Genomic DNA, 22,080 nt, shown 5'->3' on the forward strand with positions numbered 1-22,080 from the left:
AAGGGATAGATAGAAGCAAGGAACTAAAAAGATTTTAAAGATCCATTCTTAAACAGCTTGCTGGTTTTGCAGGGCAAAATATGAGAAAAATAGGAAAAACTGTGAATTTGGATTATGGGGGGGGGGAGTCCCAAAATATCAATATAATAAGATTGTATAACACATTCTACATCAATTTGATGCCATCAGATATTTGGACCAACGCTTATAATATCTTTCCGATAGGTCATCATCGGGGTGAGTTCTACTTACCTTTACTACTGGTTCGCAATGGGGCTGCATGTGCAGAAGCTTCCTGATGATGTCAGGGTCGGTGGGTGGAGCCTCCCACTAGTTTTACTACCAGTTCTATAGAACCGGTCTGAACCTGGGGCAATCCACCACTGGTCATCATATTGAGAAAGATTCCCTATTTATTAATTATTTTGAATGTTAAGTTTAATTTATTCCTTACATATTCTAGAGTTCTTTCATTATTAGATAGCCTTAACTGCAATAAGCCAATAGATAAAGGTAGCCAAAAGCCCAACTCTTTGTAGGGGATTCTTGACTAAGAGTCACCCTACAGAGAAGATGAACGCCATAAAAAATTAATAAAATAAATGAGTTATTAACTCCTCCTCTTAACTTTAAGCTTAGCTGGTGAGGACATTAAAGAAGAGTTCTTTTGAAAGCCATTTAGCATGTTTTCCTGCTTTCTTGCAAATGTCCGCCTAACAAGGAAAGGCTTCTTTCAACAGAAGAGTTGTTTCTAAAAGCTGCTAGGAACAATTGACCACATTTTTGCCAACATGTCACAGTGTTCACATGTTTTTCTTTCCACAATGGAGGATACAGTTGAGAAAGGAATAACTGTGTAAAACTCTACATTCCTGCTCTATCTTATCAAACTTCTATGTTGGCATCTGGCGGCAGCACAGAGGAGCTCTAACTCTTTCTCAGATCGGATGCATTGACTAGATAATTGATAGTCATTATAGTCAATATATGTTTAAAAAAAAAAGAAAGGGAAGAATAGGTTTGGGGTTATTATTTGGCCAATGTTTGGAACAGATGAAAAAGCACTAACAGGAAGACGTCTCGCAGCTTTTTCAGAACCGCCATTCAAAGGAAATCATTACAAAGTGGAGAAGTAAAAGGCCAGTGTCGTTGCCTTGTTCTGAAGGATCTGAAAAGTTTTTGTATTGTCGATCTCTGATTTCATTACTCCTAATAACTCATTTCCTGATGGAACATATAGAGCTACCTGAAACACAGATCCAGGTCCTTTTAGCTAAGCCTTTATCTCTTTGTCATTGAAGGTTTCTTCTTCTATACCTCCATTCATCTGCTCTACTGGAAGAGCCACACGGTGTTAGAATATGGCTGTTCGAAGCTAATATGCATTAATTTTTTTAAAAAAGCTGTTTTTATACATAACCTATTGTATTCATATAAAACCGCAAAGGCCATTTCCCCCTCATTTCCTGGGAATGGCCCATTACATTGTGAGCAATATACCCATGCTTTAAAAAAAAAAAAGACTTTGAACTCAACACAAAGGGAAAATATAATCATGTACAACTATAAAGACCGCTTTTTCCCCCCTTTTGTGAAGTCTAACTGAGGTGGATGTGTAGCATGGTAATGAAGAGATGGCTCGTCTTTATTAGCAAGCTCGGTGAAAAAGGGTCTTTTTAGAACTTCAACTTTTCTTACTTTCTCAGTTTTCTTGGTGTCTGAAACAGGGGCTTTCATTTCTTGACTTTCTTTTCAATGCACCAAGAAGAGTGACAAAGCCAGGCCAGGTCAACCTACCAACCAAAAAAGGCTAGAAGCAGGATCAAATAATTTGGATGCTTCCATCTGAATAAAAGTTTCCTTGTATTTCCACCTAAAATGTTAAGTTATTGTTTGTCGAGATATACCCATGAAAAGTTAGTGAGTTAATATAATTCTTTTCCTTCAAATGGAAGCTAGGAAGATCTAATGAAATAGACTTTCCCCAATCCAACTATTGCTAAGAAGGACTAGTTATACTACTTAACCTGAAATAGTTTAATATATTAAGTTTTCTGACAATTATTTGGGGACTTCAGCCCACTCCTCTCTTATTTTCCTGGAGCTTCTCGGATTTCTCTAACTCCTCCTACTCACTTTTTATATTTTTTTCCTTGTATTTTGCTCATGTATCTGTTACAAAGTTCTTTTAGGGTGTTCAGAATTCCCTTTTATCCTTTTTAATTAAAAATAAAATATATAGTTTAATGAAAGCCAAATATTATTCAAAAGCTGTTGACCAGAAGGCCAAGAAAATTATATACAGTACACATTCTGTTTTTACAAAGACTTTTATCTAAAAATGGAACCAAAGAAGAAACTAACTTTATACTGCATTTATTGCATATACAGTATACTATTCAACCAAAACATTAACATTGTCAGGTGAAATACAGCGCTGCAAGAATAGACAAAGACTAGGGCAAAGGAGCTGTCCTGTCCTTCCATGCTGGTTGGAGAGTATGTTGAAGTTTAAGATATAGGGCAACATGTTGAGGAATGCTGCTGAAAAAGGACATCATTGTCCCACTATGAAGACAAACTAATAATTAATTTTGATTTACTGGAGTCTTTGCTTTGTTTTTTTCCCAATCTGCAAGAATCTCAATTTATTGTTGAAGGATTGCTATAAATGAAATATTTTTACGCCATGGGAATTACTAGAAAATTGGCTGGACAATGATAGATAACAGAATTTTATAAGCATGCAATAAACTCAAATGTATTTTCTCCAGATGTCATCGAAGGAATATGTATCAAGACATTGATTTTGCTGATCCAGTTGGCTTTGTAATTGATGCTGGCTGATCTTCTCCATGTTCTTTTAACAGATTCAAGTAAGTTTGAATGCATTGGAAATGTCTATTGCTGGGTACATTGATTCAAAAGTTAGATAGGTTTACTAACTGGGGCATACTCTAAAGATACATACATAGGATCAGAACTAGGACTTCTATTTAATTAAAATTCACTGATAGATCTTTCAAAAAATAGATAATAAACTCTAGTTCTTGAATTCTTAAAATTTTCTCTAATTGGATTATATCATTAAAAAAATGAAAGGCTAACTTATTACCATGTGATGACTTTCTTCTTCAACATTTGATTCTTTGTGTGTTACCTATTTTGAGTCAAGTGTTTTCATGGCTCCATAGGCAATAAATAAATAAACCAGATAGAATTAAAAAGTCCCATTTATTTGAATTGTGGGAAAATGTTTCATTTCCTCCATTAAAACCAGTACAATTTAGGAGACTTCAGTGATAGCTGGATTCAGCTCTGTGCCAACTTCTAGGAAAATGTCACGTTAAAATCTCTGGCACAAAACACATTATTCTTCCTTCAGAATTACCCGTCATCCATCACTTTCTAAATTTTATTCCATGGTACACAGCTAATTAACTTTTATGGGATATTATTTAATAAAATGGAGATTCTCCACAGAAGATTCTATAGAAGCTGCTACTGTATCTCTGACTTTATCTTTAGTGTACAAATCAGTGGTGGGTTGCCCCCGTTTTAGACCCGTTCACAAGAACCGGTAGTAAAACCGGTGGGAGGCTCCACCCACTGACCCAGACGTCATCATAGGTGATCTGCGCATGCGCAGAAGCTATGCATCTGCATGGGCATGATGCAAACCAGTAGTAAAGGTAAGTAGAACTCACCCTTGGTACAAATTCTGTATCAGACATTTTATTTCATCTCCACTCCACCCCCAGAGGTGGTATTCAGCAGTTTCTGACCAGTTCTGGAAAATCGGTAGCAGAAATTTTGAGTAGTTCAGAGAACCAGTAAATACCACCTCTGAATGGCCCTGCCCCCACCTATTCTCTGCCTCCTGAGTCCCAGCTGATCGGGAGGAAATGGGGATTTTGCAGTAACCTTCCCCTGGAGTGGGGAGAGAATGGAGATTTTACAGTATCCTTCCCCTGCCATGCCTACCAAGCCACGCCCACAGAACCAGTAGTAAAAAAATTTGAATCCCACCACTGCCCCCACCTTGTGTTACTCCTTGAAGGATTCATATTCCCACCCCTCCTCCTCCTCTTCTTCTTCTTTCTATTTTCCAGACCTCATATTATTTCAATGCTTTGAGTGTTCCACTTCATAATAGGCCATTTAAATAAAGTAATTTAACTGGCCAGATATTAAAAGTGTTGGAGTTTATGGATCAGAATTGTGAGGAAAGATATAGAGACCATTAAATGACACAACCAGTTGAATAAATATCAAGCAAATCCAGACTTGGGAAATATAAACAGTTCCATGACTGACTCTTGAAACATATACTGCTTGAGCTGCTGAGATTTCAACTAAACAATGAAGATAAAATCTAAGCATTCATTAACAGTGCTCTTATTGGTGAAAAAATATGCCTCGTGTTAGTCTCAGTAACACAAGGGAATGAGATGGGAATAAGATGGCACAGTTTTGATATGCATTTCAGATCAGAGGAATGTCATATTTAAATGCTTCCCATCTGGAAAGAAAAGAAAGGAACCCAGCCTTCTGCAAATAGAAACTAACTTGACAGGAAGAGGGATGGACTACAACCTTTCCCCCTCTTTTTCTTCTAAAATGGAAGTTTTTAACACATCAAAATGTATGATGAAGCGATGAGATGATGCTGGCTATTCTGTCACCTCCGGATTTTATTCGGAGGCTTGAATAGACCAGATGTGCAATGCAGCTGCAAAGTGGTAATGGGTGGGTCAGAGAGGCAGTAAGAGGCTCTGGGCTAAATCAGGGTAGATAACCTATGGTTCTCCAGATGCTACTGAATAACAAGCATCCTTCACCATTGGCCAAATTAGCTGTGACAACTGGGAGTTGTGCCAAAAGATTATATGGTCATTGTCTTCTAATGAACTAACTGTGCAAATTAGGAACATATTTGCATTTTCTTAAGAAGAAAATATTGTAGCTTAGTTCTGAGAAAATGCACAATCTTCTCATTACAAATTCTTATTTTGGGGGGAAAAAAACTCTAAGCAAAAATTGCAGGGTCTGGTGTGATAAATTGTCTGATAGTTGGCAGATGGAATTTAAAAAATTGATTGGTGCCTTACAGAATCACAAGCAAAAATAGTACAGATTAAGAGACAACAGAAACTTTGATGAATTAGTATCTATTCACTAGTGTTTTCTAGTAGCACTGTATTTTCTATTTTCAGAGTTGCAATCTGAACAAAACAATAGCATATTAAGGAAATTACAGTTCATTACGTAAGGCACTGTACTGTAAGCAGCAAATCATTTTTTTAAAGCATCCCTGTTTGATCTTTGTAAGGCTCAATAAGATCTCAAACCAATACTATTTTATATGTAAACTATTTTTCTAATTCCATATTTAATCAAATGTGAACAAATTATATTATTACTTCATGTAATAAGATACTTTTCCCCCAGCCAAAAATGGGTATTTGATTTGTAGTTCACAATGAAGGATAACATTGAAGGGGGGGGGTACCCTCAAAACCTTCTTACATATTAAATATTACACATTTATTTATTATTTTGTTGTTTTTTAAAAAAAAACATTAACCCAACATTATGATTTTAAAAATGTTTTTAAAACATTAACGCCAAGTCCTCAAACAGGATACAGTAGACTGTGTGTTTGGATAATAACTTCCTTTCTAGCAAACATTAAGGAAACACATAAAAAGATAATTTTGTGAACTGTTGTTTAAAGAAAAGAAAAACTATTGTTTGTAAGTGCCATACTTATAATTTATCAGGATCATAATTTGTGAAGGAATGGCACATAAAAATTAATTGAAATGAATACACAGGTCCTCCAAGAATCCCAGAGGAATATACAAATTATTTACCCTCTATTTATCAACTATCTACAGTACCTATCCATCTATCTATCTATCTATCTATCTATCTATCTATCTATCTATCTATCTATCTATCATCCATCCATCCACCCATTCATCCTGTTATTGTCATAACCTAGAACTGGGCAAAATAGTGTAAAATAGGACAACAAGTTTTGAACCACGGTACCTCAAGTGGGTTAACTTACCGAATGTGTTCAAAATCTGGGACCCATGACTCCTGAGATTATAAAATTTGGAGAAGTTGTAACTGCTGGGCTGCTGCTATGGTAATGTAATTTTCATTTTCAATGTTCTGTGACAGTTTCCCAGCCAGTCTAGTAATCCCTCCCTCCCTCCCCTAGCTAGCAGCAAAGAATTAACTCATCATGTGGTTCTTAAAGAACCAACAATTTTAAGGTATATGAAGAAAGGCCTGGATGTTTTTATTGCTTTATGTGTCCCTTCTCTTGTATCTCTTATCATCTATCTATACCTCATCTTTGTTCAGGAAATCAAGGCACATACATAGTGCTCCATCTGCTTATATTTCTTCTCAACAACCCTATGAGGTAAGTTGGCCTGAAAGTCACCAAGTGGGATGCTAAGACTGCAGATGGAGTAGAAACTGAATCTCTCTGGAGTCAGTCAAATACATTAACTACTATAGTTTTGTCCTTGCCCAAATGTTTCATTTTTCAATTGCTTCCTTCCAACTGAGCTTAGACAGACATCTTCTTCGGCTGCCAGAGATCATGGAAGATCAGTCCCACCCTAGACCTCAGGAACTCACACGATCCTATTTTTAATCTGTTTTGACAGCTTCCTACAACTTACTGGAGAAGCTGGCAGGAATTGTTCTGAGGTAACAATGGCAGTGTACAGCATTGTAGTAAAAAGAATAGCAGATCAACCACAAATGTCATCAAAAGCATCCTTTGTTAAACAAAAAGCATCTATATATCTCACTGTGCATCTTTTTTCTTTAGAAAAATGATATTTTCTATTTTAATTTTAAAACTCAAATAATAGCAATCTGCCTGTGGTCATTCTGTTTGTCTGTTTAAGTAATGAAAAAATCTCCAAAAGGATGACCCAATAATTCATGGGTATGCGTGTATGTGTGTGTGTGTGTATGTACATGTATTGTATAGATACACATTAAAAATAAATCAATACAATAAATTAAGAGGCATGGCTATTGAACAGGGAGGCAACAAGGTTTTTTAAACTCAGCATCAAAAACAACATTGAATGGATGCTAGTTGTAGCTCTTTACATCTTATGTAAATTTAACAGTTAAATGGAACAAGGACGTATTTTGAAGGCCTTAAAAAGCAAGAGGAAGAGATATTCCTCCAAATATTTGGACGCTGTGGGATTTAAAGCCAGGCATCCGCATCCTGAAGTGGGCTTGACAGTACATGAGGATGTCCCTTTCTCTAATTCCTGCAGAATGATACAATATGGCCACACCAGGGTAACAGATTAATATGATCAGGCTATCTCTGTCCAGGAATGGCTTTAGTTTGATCAGATCAAAGGTGTTCCAAACCACGAAAGTGTCTATATTGATAGATATGTCTCCTCTTTCAGGAAATGTTGTTCCAACCATGGCCTGTTGAATAGTTATTTCTGACTCCACACCATAACATTCCTGTATCCTACCAAGACAATAGCTCAACTCCTCTACTGTGCAGTTAAGGTAATACAGAGAAGGTGAATTCAGATCATCAACAATTTGAAATAGGTATTAAAGAGCTTTGGTCCAATGGAACCTTTCAGTAGCCTAACAGCATGGCCCCATCCTCACATTACAACCTTTGGAACAGAGTCTTTAGAATCTGTGTAGTTGCTATTCTGGATACCTCCTACATAATTGTACTGAAAATGACATCTAGATCACAGTACCTGTTTGCATCTCTCTTTCCCAAATGCCTTGCTGACCTCTCACAACTGATCTGCAACCTATCCTTCCTCAACTACGGTGGCTTTACCACATAGAAACCATTATTCAGACAACTTCCGAATGGCACTATGGAGGCAGAGAAAGAGATGAATAACAGGATTATTGAGATATATTAGATATAATAGGAGGAGTTAGAACCTGGCGTTAAACGTAGATTGAAAGATCACCCCAATCAGGAAACAAGATGGGGAATTTTATTTAGTCCAAAAAGAATGGAATTAGTAATTCTTGTGGTTGTGAAAGTTGAACCATAAGGAAGGCTGAGCATCAAAGAATTGAGGCCTTTGAACTATGGTGCTGGAGAAGACTCCTGCGAGTCCCTTGGACTGCAAGGCAATCAAACCAGTCAGTCCTAGAGGAGATCAACCCTAACTGCTCTTTAGAAGGCCAGATCCTGAAGATGAAACTCAAATACTTTGGCCACCTAATGAGAAGGAAGGACTCACTGGAGAAGAGCCTAATACTGGGAACGATTGAGGGTAAAAGAAGAAGGGGACGACAGAGAACGAGGTGGCTGGCTGGAGTCACTGAAGCTGTCGGCATGAGCTTAAATGGACCTCTGGGGGATGGTAGAGGACAGGAAGGCCTGGAGGAACATTGTCCAACTAAAACAAAAGTAACTCCTGATTCCACTCAGGTGCAATTTACTATAACTTCCCCTTGTGAATAACAGTGAAATGTCCAGGCAACGTGGGCAGGAAGTCTCAGGTTCTGTCATAAGCATTTTCAGAAAAGAAGTTTTTAACTTAGAGGAAAGGGAGGTTAATTTCATTCTTGAAGAAACCTCACCAACTCCAATAAGGTTCAGGACTTCACAAATCACTATTACTCAGAGAATATGCTATTCGGATTCGTGACCTTTTCTTGAGTGCTAAGCCATTTTTTCCAAAGGGTTGTATTACATTTTTCATTTCCTTATTAAACATTAGACATTGATTCCTCATTAGTCAAAAGATATAAAGTGGGTCTTTTGCTGAATACAATAAAATAGTTAAAACTGCAGATGTATTAAATGGTAGTTTTAAAATGATAGATGCATTTTGACATGTGTGATTAGTGTCTTTTAGCATAGGGGAAAATATATATATATTACTGGATGGACGTGATTACCCTCTTATTATATTCCATGAGTTCACTCAGTCCCAACCTTCTACATCTCATGGTGAGTTAATCTTTTAGCCTATGCCTTTTATAAAACTCCTGACCGAACCCACCGGCATTGTTGCAAAGACATGGAAAGAAAGAAAACCTGTCAACCACACCTTTTTTCTATTACTGGTTATTTGAGTGACTCTGAAAAACACTGCACCGGATAGTTATTGCTCCAACCAACCCCCACAGGAGACATTCCTGAAACATGAATTGCAGTCTGGCATTTGCTGTTCCTACAGCTGCTGCTGTGGCTGACCAGATCAGCTGTAGCCAGAAGAAAGCAATTTCAAATGAGGAGGGATTAGAAAGATGGGTGTGTGGGTGGGTGTATTGGAAGACCAGCTGAAAGGAGTACGGTAGTGAAATTCTGCATTTCAACAAAACCTTGGGGAAATTTATATTGTATTATATAATATTTCTTATAATGCAATTTATATTTCTGAGTCAAATGTTTTTCTAGATGTTTTAACTGATATGCAACTAAAGGAATTGCTTCTAAAGGAATTGTAGAAAACACATGTACAGTGCCAAAGAAAAAAGAGAAGGAGCGCATATGTGTGAGAAGTCTAATGTAGACTTCATTGTTCCATTGTTTTGTGTAGAGCCAGAGACACAAGGTAGCTAAACATAATAGCTAAACATAAGCTCTAAGCCCAGTTAACTACTATCCTATTCAAACAGATGGCCCACCATATGGCCCAGCACTTTTTACATTTATTAAAGGAACGGTGAACAAGTGTAACCTGAAAAGACAGCTACTGTTTTTATTAACTGTAAAGTCAAGCTATTGTTAAAGATAAAGGTAAAGGTTCCCCTCGCACATACGTGCTAGTCGTTTCCGACTCTAGGGAGCGATGCTCATCTCCGTTTCAAAGCCGAAGAGCCAGCGCTGTCCGAAGACGTCTCCGTGATCATGTGGCCGGCATGATTAAACGCCAAAGGCACACGGAATGCTGACACCTTCCCACCAAAGATGGTCCCTATTTTTCTACTTTCATTTTTAACGTGCTTTCAAACTGCTAGGTTGGCAGAAGCTGTGACAAGTAATGGGAGCTCACCCCATTAGGGATTTGAACTGCTGAACTGCCGATCTTTCAATTGACAAGCTCAGCGTCTTAGCCACTGAGCCACCGCATCTCCTCAAGCTATTGTTACAGGTACCCTAATGTTATCAGTTCAGACTGTTTTGTGCCATACTAAGACATGAATTGTTTAACTCGTGGTTTGTTGGCTTGAATTAAGTTACCCATAAAGGAACTATACTGTGGCTTAACACAGTACCTGTGTCTCGATCTATGCATCTGTGCTTTTCAGAAATACAGATAGACTTCGACTTACAACCACAGCTGAGCCCAAAATTTGTGTTGTTAAGTGAGACATTTGTTAAATGAGTTTTGCCCCATTTTACGACCTTTCCTGCCTCAGTTATGAAGTGAATCACTGCAGCTGATAAGTTAGTAAACTGGTTGTTAAGTGAATCTGGCTTCCTTCCCCCCCTCCCACTTTGCTTGTCAGAAGGTCGCAAAAGGGATGACATGACCTCAGGACATTGCAACTGTCATAAATATGAGTCAGTGGCCAAACGCCTGAATTTTGATCATGTGACCATGGGGACTGCTGCGAGGTCATAACTGAAAAACGGTCATAAGTCACTTTTTTCAGTGCCGTTGCAACTTTGAACAGTCACTAAACAAACTGTTGTAAGCAGTGGTGGGTTTCAAATTTTTTTACTACCGATTCTGTGGGTGTGGCTTGGTGGGCATAGCATGGCTTGCTGGGTGTGCCTTGGTGGGCGTGGCAGGGGAAGGATACTGTAAAATCACCATTCCCTCCCTAAACCAGGGGAAGGTTACTGCAAAATCCCCATTTCCTCCCGATCAGCTGGGACTCGGGAGGCAGAGAAGAGATGGGGGCAGGGCCAGTCAGAATTTTTACTACCAGTTCTCTGAACTACTCAAAATTTCCGCTACCGGTTCTCCAGAATTGGTCAGAACCTGCTGAAACCCACCTCTGGTTGTAAATCAAGGATTACCTGTAAGCTGGAGTCCCTCCATATATTTGACACTTTTGGCCTCTGATTGGCACTGCGGGTGAAGCAGGTTACACTGTTTGTTTTGCTGATATGTTAATACAATCCTTAGTTTTTTATCTACCTGCAGTTTGGAGTAGTTAGAATGGATCCATTGAGCTGATTTGAGAATCTGCTGGTCAACTCTTCAATGCAAGATCCGAACAGGCTGTTCCACAGAAAATACACAGGGGAAATCCAGATTGGCTGGTAGCAATTCTTTAATGGGATTTAGACATGAGTGTTTTCCAGCTCTATTTGGAGATGCTGAAGATTATGTTTCAAATTGTTGTCATTAGAATAGGTATCAATTCAATAAATTCACTCCTCATCATATCATAATATAGTTTTTTTGTGAGCATAGCCTTTAGAGTTTGTAAACCAGGGCTTGCGACTAAAAACCTTTTATGAACCCAAACAGTTGTGCTGAACAAGCCAGGGTTAAACAACTACAGGTAGTCCTTGACTTATGATCACAATTTCTGTTGTTAAGTCTAAAATTTCTGTTGTTAAGTGAAACATTTGTTCAGTGAGTTTTGCCCCATTTTATAACATTCCTTGCCACAATTGTTAAGTGAATCACTGCAGTTGATAAGTTAGTAACCCGGTTCTTAAGTAAATCTAGCTTCCCTATTGACTTTGTTCGTCTGAAGGTCACCAAAGGGTGTCACATGACCTTAAGATACAGCAACAGTTATAAATATGAACCTGTTGCCAAGCATCTGAATTTTGATCACATGATCATGGGGATGCTGCAAAGGTCATAACTGTGAAAAATAATCATTAAGTCACATTTTTCAGTGCCATTATAAGTTTGAACAATCGCTAAATGAACTATTGTAAGTTGAGGACTATCTGTATAGCTAATTGTAGCACAGGGTGTTAAACTCAAGGCCCTGGGGCTGGATCTGGCCCACAGGGTACTTAGATCTGGCCCGCAGGGCCACCCTGGAAACAGCAAAGAATCGGCCCGCGGTGTCTCTACCAGTGAAAACAGAGCTTGGGAGGGCTGTGTGTGGCCCTCCCGAGCTCCATTTTCATTGGCAGAGGGTTGGCAGAGGGTTGCATTTTCATTGGCTCCATTTTCAGGAGCCTGTTTTCACTGGCAGAGCACTCGGGCCTCCACAGGTGTCCCTGATACGAGTGATGTCGAGCTGGCCACACTTACCCTGGCCACGCCCATTCCGCCCCCCTGAGGTCACACACAACCCTGATGTGGCCCTCAATGAAATAGAGTTTGACACTCCTGTTGTAGCATGTGAATTTAGTTTAAACAATTCTCAGTTCTCCCCTTTTAAAAATTCATTATTTCTGTATTTTTTTTATTACTTTACTGCTATTGATTATTTGCAGGAGGAGAAGAGATTTAAAAAGAAGAGAAATATTTAAAAATATTACGGTAGAACATTATGGTAGAAGCCTATGGTTATCTATTTAGAAGTTTCTCAATCAATCAAAAGGACTTACGGATGATAGGATTGTAAGCAAAGAGCTAAGATCCTTTTACTTACTGTGGGTCTAGTTTATAATTCTGTCCTGTGTAGGTGAGATTTTTAACACTGAAACTGCAATAAGACAATCAAGGTGAGTCAATGTACCGACTTTCAGTCTTCCCAGGTAATATTGAAATAGGTTACTGGACTCTGTTCCCAACATGTCTCATCAGGTATGGCAATTCCAAAGTTCAGTGTTTCAGCATGTCTTTCTGACTCAACATTATGGCCTCTACAAAAAAAAAGGGCTATACATTAACAAAAAGTGGGCATGGCTTTATGAAAATGCATCTTTCATAAGCAGATCAAAGTATGACATAGTATCATGCCATAGTCTAACATAGCTGAAAATAAATGCTATGCTTCTTTACAAGTGGTAAGGAAAAGTTACTTGACCTTGCATTTTGAAGGGAATGTGTTTCATGTAAACATATAATTACTTGGGCTGTACATACATGCTGCAAAAATTATTCAAAATGGATGCTTGGAATGCATACATCCCAGAAGCATTTTAAGTAACCACACATTTTTTCAAATTTATGGCACAAGATATGGCTATTTTAATACCATATTTCCACGAAAATAAGACCCCTGAAATAAGCGCTTGGACTTATTGTCATGCGCTCAAAAGCCCAATTGGGCTTATTAACAGGGATGTCTTATTTTGGGGGAAACAGGGTAGGTTGTGTTAAAGACATATCTGCTTTAATAAGCCATGGTGGCGCAGTGGTTAGAGTGCAGTACTGCAAGCTATTTCTGCTGATTGCCAGCTGGCTACAATTTAGCAGTTCAGATCTCACCAGGCTGACTCAACCTTCCATCCTTCCGAGGTGGGTAAACTTGAGGGCCCAAATTGTTGGGGGCAAGATGCTGACTCTGTAAACCACTTAGAGAGAGTTGTAAAGCACTGTAAAGCATTATATAAGTCTAAGTGCTATTGCTATTGCTAACATGGCACCTCTTTAATGTAATGTGTTTTCTTCAGGTTTCCACATGAGCCCCTCCCCCCTAAAAAAGACACACATAAGACATACCATGCTTGTTTTCCCATGCATTCCAAAATACCCCTTCCAAATCATAAATATTCTCAGCCGTAATAATTACTGCTAGAGGCTGGTTGCGCTGGCTATGCCATGAGTGAATAGATTTCCAGGAATAACTCAATTTCCAAGTAACTTTTGATACATTTTTATTAACTGATTTTTCTTCCTCACAGTAGTAAACTCAGGGCTTCCCTTCATCTTCTCTTTGCAACAACTTATCTGAGATTAGACTGAAGGATATTTCAATATCATTCAATTACATTTTCTCCAGAACTTTATTCATAGAAAAAAAAAAGGAATAAATTAAAACATTGAAGAATCCCAGTTGTCATCTAACATCAAATTCAAAAAATAGGACCAGAACTGCGCCTCCAAATTCCTATTGACCAAAGTCCCAGAAGATGCCATGCTTAGTGTTAATGAATGTCATAGAATCAGTTGGAATGCATTCCCTTTTTTAAAGTCCTGGTGCCATCCAGGGAGATGTCCATCTCCCCCAATGGGAGGCCTGTCTTTTTTAATATGACAGGAGAAAATAATTATAATTGCTTCAGCAAGATAATAGAGCCTGTAAAATGGAAGGCTGGAGTTCTCAAACCTTTGGTCTCAGAAGCCCTGTGGATCTTCATACTCTGCCTCCTGCCTTGGGCTAATACTAATACTAATAATAGTAATAATAATAATAATAACAACAACAACTACTACTACTACTACTACTACTACTTTATTGTCATTGTACGTGTATACACAGTATACCCATACAACGAAATTCACTTAACACCCAAAGACCAGGTCCAACACACATAACAATCCCCAAACATCCCCACCACCACAAATTCCCCACCCCTAAACCACCCAAACATCCACACAACAGACCAAGTAATTCTGTCCAACAGCTCACTGATGGCGGCCCTTTAGTTCATTGTTGAGTGCAATTATAGCTTTGGGATAAAAACTATTCAGAAAACGTGTGGTCCAAGTTTTAATTGTTCTGTATCTTCTGCCAGAAGGCAACAGTCCAAAACAATTGTAAGTAGGATGGGAAGAGTCTCTGAGAATGTTTTGCAACTTTCTCAAACAGCGAGATTCGAAGATGTTGTCCAGGGCTGGTTAGCAACTGACCAGTTTTCATTGTCACCACATATCTCCCAGAGTGCACTTTATATGGCATGCTTCCTAGCCCCAATTGTATCTGTGAGATTTCCGGCAATTAAAAAAATTAAAAGAAAAAGGAGATAGTACTTCTGATCTCTCATTCTTTGTTCTGACTTTGCCAGCTTCAGTCCTGTATGTGCCTGTATCCTGAATTATGTTCTTCTTTCATTCAGAAGAATCATATAAATGGATCAACATTTATATGGATCACCATATAAATATGTCTTCCAGCCAATACCCATTTGCTTAATCACTTATTTTTGTTTTCTAGGAAAGGTTGTGTGTAGGGCTGAGAGACAGTTTAATGTGGTAGAGAAAAATAGATGGTACAAACAAAAAAGAGACTGCACATCCTTCTTCCCTGTTTTTTGGGTGTGACCTGCTTGCGAAGATCGATGGTTCGTTGAGGGCGCTTCCAAGAAAAGTCAGCACGCAAGGATGCTATCAAGTTAAATCTTTATTTAGGAATAAAGTAGATAAAATAGTTCCTTGGCATGGAGGCATCCATGCCTGGATTGAGCCCATGGATCAGTCCCGTAGGAAGGTAGAACAAGAGCCAAAGAGCAGCCCCCGTGCAGTGATTCTTATAGGGGCCCTTGGCCCCTCCCTTACCAAGGTGTGTGAGGGGGCCAGAAGGCCATTAACTCTCCCCAATGGGGCTGCAGGGGCCGGAGCCCCTTGACCCACCAGTGGGATCAAAGGTGCCTCTTTGCTCCCATCTGGTGGCCTTTTAAGAAACTGCCACGGCTGGCACAAAACACCTAACACTGCTCTTCTCTTTGCCTATTCCTACAAGTCCTACCTCAATGTTTCATCTCTTTACAAGGACTTCCCCAACTCTGCTGTTGCTCCTGAAAGGGCCGTTTTACTTAAGAAAACTGTGTACCCTAAATACACAGACAAGGACTGTGTAGCTCTCCAGAAAGTTGCCAACAAATCACATGTCTAGAATTTCCTGTCCTATAATCTTCAATATCTTGAAACATTGCCTTCTCATTCTTCGGCGATCATCTTTCTTGTAAGGTTGGGATTCAACAATCATTGAATAAACAATTGGTTATTTCTCCTCAAATAACAAGACTCAAATTATCCTATTTCAGGCACATTGTGGGAAGACCCAGCTCATTGGAGAAGGCTCTTATGCTGGGAAAGATGAAAGAAAAGAAGATGACCAGCAGCAAAGTGGATGGACTTCATAGTGGTGATGTGTAGATGGAAGACTTGAAATATCAAGTTAGGAACAGATTGTTATGGAGAAAACCCACTGGGTTGCTAAGAGTTAACATTGACTTGATGGCACATGATCAATCAAAATAAATATTCCTCCTCAATGGTGTGCTTTTTTTTCTTCTTCTGAATTTCCCTCATCTAGTAAATAAGAAGTGAGAGGCTGGCACTACATGTATCTAAGGAGTCCTGTAGAGCTGGTAGGTGCCAAAGGAAGTATCCATAACATAGTAAAGTATCTGGGTATTATATTGGAAATACAGTTATAGACATTGGTTGTTTTCTCACATTAAATACCCATAATATGGTTTTTAACTGATTTGGCCATAAGAAGAAGCACTTTAACAAAACCATGCAACCATGAAAGACAGCCTATCATGCCTGATTAAAACTGTGAACGATAAGGACTCAGTTCAAGCAACTATAGACTGACCAATCTTTTACTTCCTGATAATCAAAGGTATTCAATAGCACAGTGGCAAACTTCAGTCAGAGCTTCCAAAGGACACAAGGGCCTTCACATTAATGTGTTTTAATGTTCTCCCTTCTTCAATATTGGAGAGCAGATATAAGAAGTACCCATTTTTTGGAACATATGCATTATTTTCGGTTGAAAAAGTTAGAATCCACTGAGCAGGTCCTCTTCTTTCAGTGCATACGATTATTGTATTCAAAACATTTAAAATATACCCCTTATACTGTCCAGGTGACCATGTTGCTCTGCTAAAATAAAGTACATTAAATTGAAGTTGCCAAGAATCTATTGAAAATAGAAACAAGTAAATCAGTAGAGAAAGATCAACACTACTGTTGAATTGTATTATTCTTGTTCAATTTCTATTTGTGGGTATGTCTCTTTGATCTTATGCATTAGGCTATAATGCTTCCTTCTCTAGTCTGATAGGTTCTAAAGTAATGCTGTGTTGACACACTGTACATAAATAGCTGGTGTCCGATGTTATTAATGTGGCATTCTTGTTAGATAGGTTTACAGAATGTATTAGGTGTTTAGAGCCATAATATTTTATAGTTTTGTGTTAGTAATGCTAACTCTTAATCTTTTGCCATATTTTATAGTCTAGATTGTTTTTATTCATGGATTAGCTCCAGCCTTTTAGTTCCATATTTTTCATTTTTATTAGCTCTTGTATCACCCTCTTTTATAGTTTTGTGTAAATATCAATTCCAGTTAGTTAATCTTTATACTATGCAAAATAAATTGTTATTGCTGAAAGGCTTGTAATTTTTACAGTATATTTTATGCTATTTTACATTGGTCGTGGTACTATATACTGTAAATACATTCCATTGTGTTTGTAAATTATGGTTAATAATACGGACTTATAGTATGTGTGAATCAGGCTGTTAGGACATATCAATAAAAGCATATCCCAACTTTACTTATTATGTATAAATACAGCCAATCCTCAGCTAGGAGGACAATGACATGATTTAAAATATTATAAAAAAGATTCAAAACCCAGCATTTTCCAAATGGTCTTGCAAGCAATCACTGACTTGAACCAGGCCTAATTGGCTTTAGTAATGTGGCTTCAGCATGAGTGCTTGCAATGGTGATTCCCCAATTTTTTGGAACTAGTACAGAATGTGCCTTAGGAAACCTTAGAGCGTTTTATTGGAATTGTTACAAGGCAGCTGTTTTAATGGGCAGGCCCAGTTACTAAATACCTACTTACAATAAAACTAGGAGATGTCTGGTAGGCCCTTTTCCAAGTCCTGTTTTTGCTGCCATCAACATATATCTCTCCTCCTACAATGTCTACTTACCATAAAGGTTATTTCCCAAAGGGGATCACAATCATCCATTCTTCTTTCTCAGGATGCTCTCTATCACTTCCTTTGTATTTTTTTCTCAAGAGGGCATACTTGTAATCAAAGCAGTAGGATACAGTTACGTACATACACACACAAAAGACTAGTGCTTTGCTCTGCAACATGCTGATTACCCATTTTGTTGTTTTTAATTGAAAGCATCTTTGAAAAAAAATGGTAGAGTGGTGGAAACAAGGGAAGCAACGGTGGACATACTTTCAACCATGGGTGACACACTTGGACTCAAACCGTGCAAAATTTCAGAAGCATGGAAGGATTCTGCATTCCAACCTACTGCATATTTAGAATGAAAATTCAGAACTAAAGGCCTAATGTAAGGCTGAACAGCTGAGAAAACCTTCCCCGTGTTTGACACAGCTGGAATGTTGTATAAACCAAGTTTCTTCGGTAATTTCACACTGAGGATACATCATCTCAATAATATTTAATGAGCATCCTAGTGATAAAAGGTGTAATGGGTGTCTTATGGGTGAAAGTGAGTTTAAACTGGGTCAAAGAATAGAAGCAAAATAATCATATTCATAAATGTGAATTATACTAAATCAGGAATGTGCAACCTGATATCATCTAGAGCAGGGGTGTCAAACTCGTGGGCTGTGGGCCGGATGCATTACACGCTGGCCACGCCCATCCCCATTTTAGCAAAGTGGGGGAGTCATGATACGTCATGTGATGACGTGACGACATGCGTTTGACACCTTGATCTAGAGATTTTAGACTTCAGCTCCTATCAGAAAGTCAGTATGGTGAGTATATGGTTTTGAGACACATTTACTAAAAAGATCTCATGAATATCCAGTGTCCATTCCAGGCTGATATTGATATATTAATATAGTAGGAAATACAGTAATAAAGTAAAAGGGGAAAAAAGCAGAAACCTAACCATTGATAGTTATCCAGAGCCTCATACTGGAAAACGCCTTAGGTACTGAAATGTCAATAACATTGACAATAATGGATCTAAGTGGAGGCAAAATATGCTATAATCCTATCTGATAATGCTGATTATTATTAGGACTAAAACCTAGCCAGTTAGACTTTGAATTGGGTAGGTAATGGCTGTATGAGAGTGAGACCCCTCACAATTGGATTAGTGCAATGTGTTCTACATGAGATTGAAGATTACCTGGAAGCACAGCTGGTTCAAAACGCAGTGGTGTGAATAATACCTTTCTGTATGCCCATGTGTCACTGCCACTATGCAAGCTGTGTTGGTTGCCTGTTGACTTCCAAGTGCAATTCAAGGTGCAGGCTATTATCTATGAAGCTTAATATAGCACAGGGCCTGGATATTTGAAGGACAACTCATCTGCAATTCCAGCAGAACAGGTATGTTACTGGTCCTACATATTGTCATTGTCATCTTTTAGGATTGAGGAAGAAGGTCTTCTCTGCTGTGGCCCCCACATTCTATGGATAAAGACAGCGTCCCGTTTCCTGGAAAACTCGAAACTTGGCTTTGGTTGGTCGGAGTTTAATTCATTAATGCACAGGGTGGAGGTTGTTGTGATTTGTGTTGCTTTAATTTGGGTTGTGTGTGTGATTTTATGTTTTAATTTTTTTTTACAAGTGGTAAGGGAAAGTTATTTGACTTTGCATTTAAGGAGAAAGTTTTAATGTGGAGGTTTTTTGGTTTTGTACCCTGCCCAGAGTCCATGGGAGATGGGGAGTCATAAAAAATTACAAATGACTGAATTAATGAATGACCCAAATCTTAAGATGCCTTCTTCCATCTTTACATAACATTAACTTTAGAGAGAACAAGATGTAGTGGTGGTGGTGGTGGTGGTGGTGGTGGGGTTTGTCAGTTCAGAAACAATTCTGAAACTAGGAGAAATTCCTAAAAATGTCCAAGAAGTCAATCAGCATAAGTCTCCCTGCTCCCCCCACCTCCCCATCTCAGCAAAGATCACCAGGGTAACCCAAACAGTAAGTTATTCATAATGAACCTATTCTGTATCTGAAAATAAGATATACCATTTGGGAAAGGTTTTTTTTTTAAATGCTAAAACATGATCAAATTAATTTGTACTAATCTCTGTAGTTTTCGCAGTCAGATATGCTGCTGCAGGGTAAACATTTCCAGTCCATCAGCGAGAAAGGAAAAATGGTTCTATTTTTTTTGTGCAGGGTTTCATGTGAATATTGAAGGCCCTCCTTGTGGAATCTTGAATCTCAGCCATCACATTCTGATGCAGTCAGGCATTAACAAAGCAATCACATTTTCATGGCAGCATAATCTTGTTTCTTCCACTAGGTTATTTATTTCATGGTTTGTGTTCTAAAAGTAGGTCATAAATTGTTCCAGTTGGATTGGACATATCCTACCTAGTACATTTTACAAACGTTGCTATTTTTAAAGCGCACAATCTGGAATCGGAAGTCATCCTGCCTTAATTTTTAACACACATCACTGAATGGGGACTTTTACAGCATATTTTGCAAAGGGAAAACTTTTATCAGGGACAAACACAGTAGAGTTCTTAGTCCTGCTTTTCCTTAGAAACTTAAAATACAATCAGATACTAAACTGGAGGATATGGTAATCTGCTGCGGCCTGTGGTTTTCTGGTCCTCCCGTTCCTGCGCTAGTGGCCTAGCTTGTAACTATTTAGTACAGGGGTGTCAAACTCAAGGCCCGGGAGCCCAGATCCGGCCCACGGAGTGCGTAGATCCGGCCCACGGTGCCTCTGCCAGCAAAAATGGCCAAGCTCCGTTTTCACTGACAAAGGCTTGCAGGAGGCCGTTGCAGCCAAAAACAGAGCTCGGGAGCCCCTTTTCACTGGCAGAGCAATCGGGCCACCTCAGGTGTCCCCAACATGAGTGATGTCAAGCTGGCCACGCCCACCTTGGCCACACCCACCCTAGCCTGGCCAAGCACAACCCTGATGCGGCCCTCAATGAAATCGAGTTTGACACCCGATTTAGTAGAACGTTGTTTTTAAATGCAGGGGCATAATGAGCCAATCTGGATCAGAGCCACCGCTTCAACCTAAGGGACAGCTAAGGGTTTATAGCCATTGCTATAAAGCTGGGTTCTCCAAACTTGGCAATTTTAAGACTGGTGGACTTCAACTCCCAAAATTCCTCAGCAAACTATGTTGGCTGGGGAATTCTGGGAGTTGAAGTCCACGAGTCTTAAAATTGCCAAGTTTGGAGACCCCTGTCATAAAGCCACATAATTGTTTCTAAAGGGCAGAAATGATTGATGTGAGTCTCTCTTATTCCATCCCATACACACACACTTTCAAAATGACCTGTGGACATGTTTCTCTGTTCTGCTGATGAAGCACATTCTTCCTTAATACTTTGCTTCAAGTGCCCCCTCTGATTCGGCTGGAGGCCTTTCCTTTGTTGCAGGCTAACCTTAGCTGTACATGGGCTACTTCCAGAGGAAGGACCACCCCCTCAACTGGACCAATGTGTCTCATTACTTTTTGCACCTTTTAAGCTTTTTCTCCTTTACTAAGGTTACTAGTTATCCTGAAAAAGGAGGACATATCCTCCCTTTTGTCCTTATGTTCTCATAAGTCTGAAGAACAGACTCAGACTCAAACCTTCCAAGACTGAGTGGCTGTGGATGCCGGCATCCCGGGATCTGGAGGTTCCATCTTTAGTGATCGGGGAAGAGACCCTTACTCCCTCCGATAGGGTCCGCAACTTGGGTGTCCTCCTGGATTCTCGGCTGTCCTTGGATGATCATCTGATGGCCATAACCAGGGGGGCCTTCGCACAGGTGCGTCTTGTGTGCCAGTTGTGCCCTTTCCTAGACTGGGATGCCCTCGCCACGGTCACTCACGCCCTCGTTACCTCTAGGTTGGACTACTGTAACACCCTCTACATGGGGCTGCCCTTGGGATGCGTCCGGAGGCTCCAGCTAGTCCAGAATGCAGCCGCGCGGGTAATTACGGGAGCTTCTCGATACTCCCATGTAACACCTCTCCTGCGTGAGCTGCACTGGCTGCCGATGGTGTTCCGGATTCGTTTCAAGGTGCTGGTGCTTACCTATAAAGCCCTTCATGGCTTAGGCCCGGGGTACTTGCAGGACCATCTCCTGCCGCTCTCCCATCGTCCTGTGCGCTCTCACAGAGTGGGCCTCCTCTGGGTGCCGTCGGCCAAACAATGTCGGCTGACGGCTCCCAGGAGGAGAGCATTCTCTGTGTGAGCCCCGACCCTCTGGAATGGATTGCCCACCGAGCTCAGGACAGCCCCCGACCTCCTTTCCTTCCGTCGCGAGCTGAAGACGTGGCTCT

At 39.5% G+C, this 22,080-nt stretch overlaps 1 long non-coding RNA gene across 1 annotated transcript; it reads left to right on the forward strand.

Annotated features, from left to right (window-relative positions):
- Positions 1 to 2,764: 2,764 nt before the first annotated feature.
- On the forward strand, positions 2,765 to 16,078 carry LOC132710804 (uncharacterized). The gene is made up of 2 exons (XR_009621520.2): positions 2,765 to 2,876; positions 15,848 to 16,078. It is a non-coding gene; the product is annotated as an uncharacterized LOC132710804 (long non-coding RNA).
- The last annotated feature ends 6,002 nt before the right edge of the window (positions 16,079 to 22,080 follow it).

The sequence above is a fragment of the Pantherophis guttatus genome, chromosome 1, assembly GCF_059756535.1.
Source record: "Pantherophis guttatus breed Tessera chromosome 1, ASM5975653v1, whole genome shotgun sequence".
In the NCBI taxonomy this organism is placed as follows: domain Eukaryota; kingdom Metazoa; phylum Chordata; class Lepidosauria; order Squamata; family Colubridae; genus Pantherophis; species Pantherophis guttatus.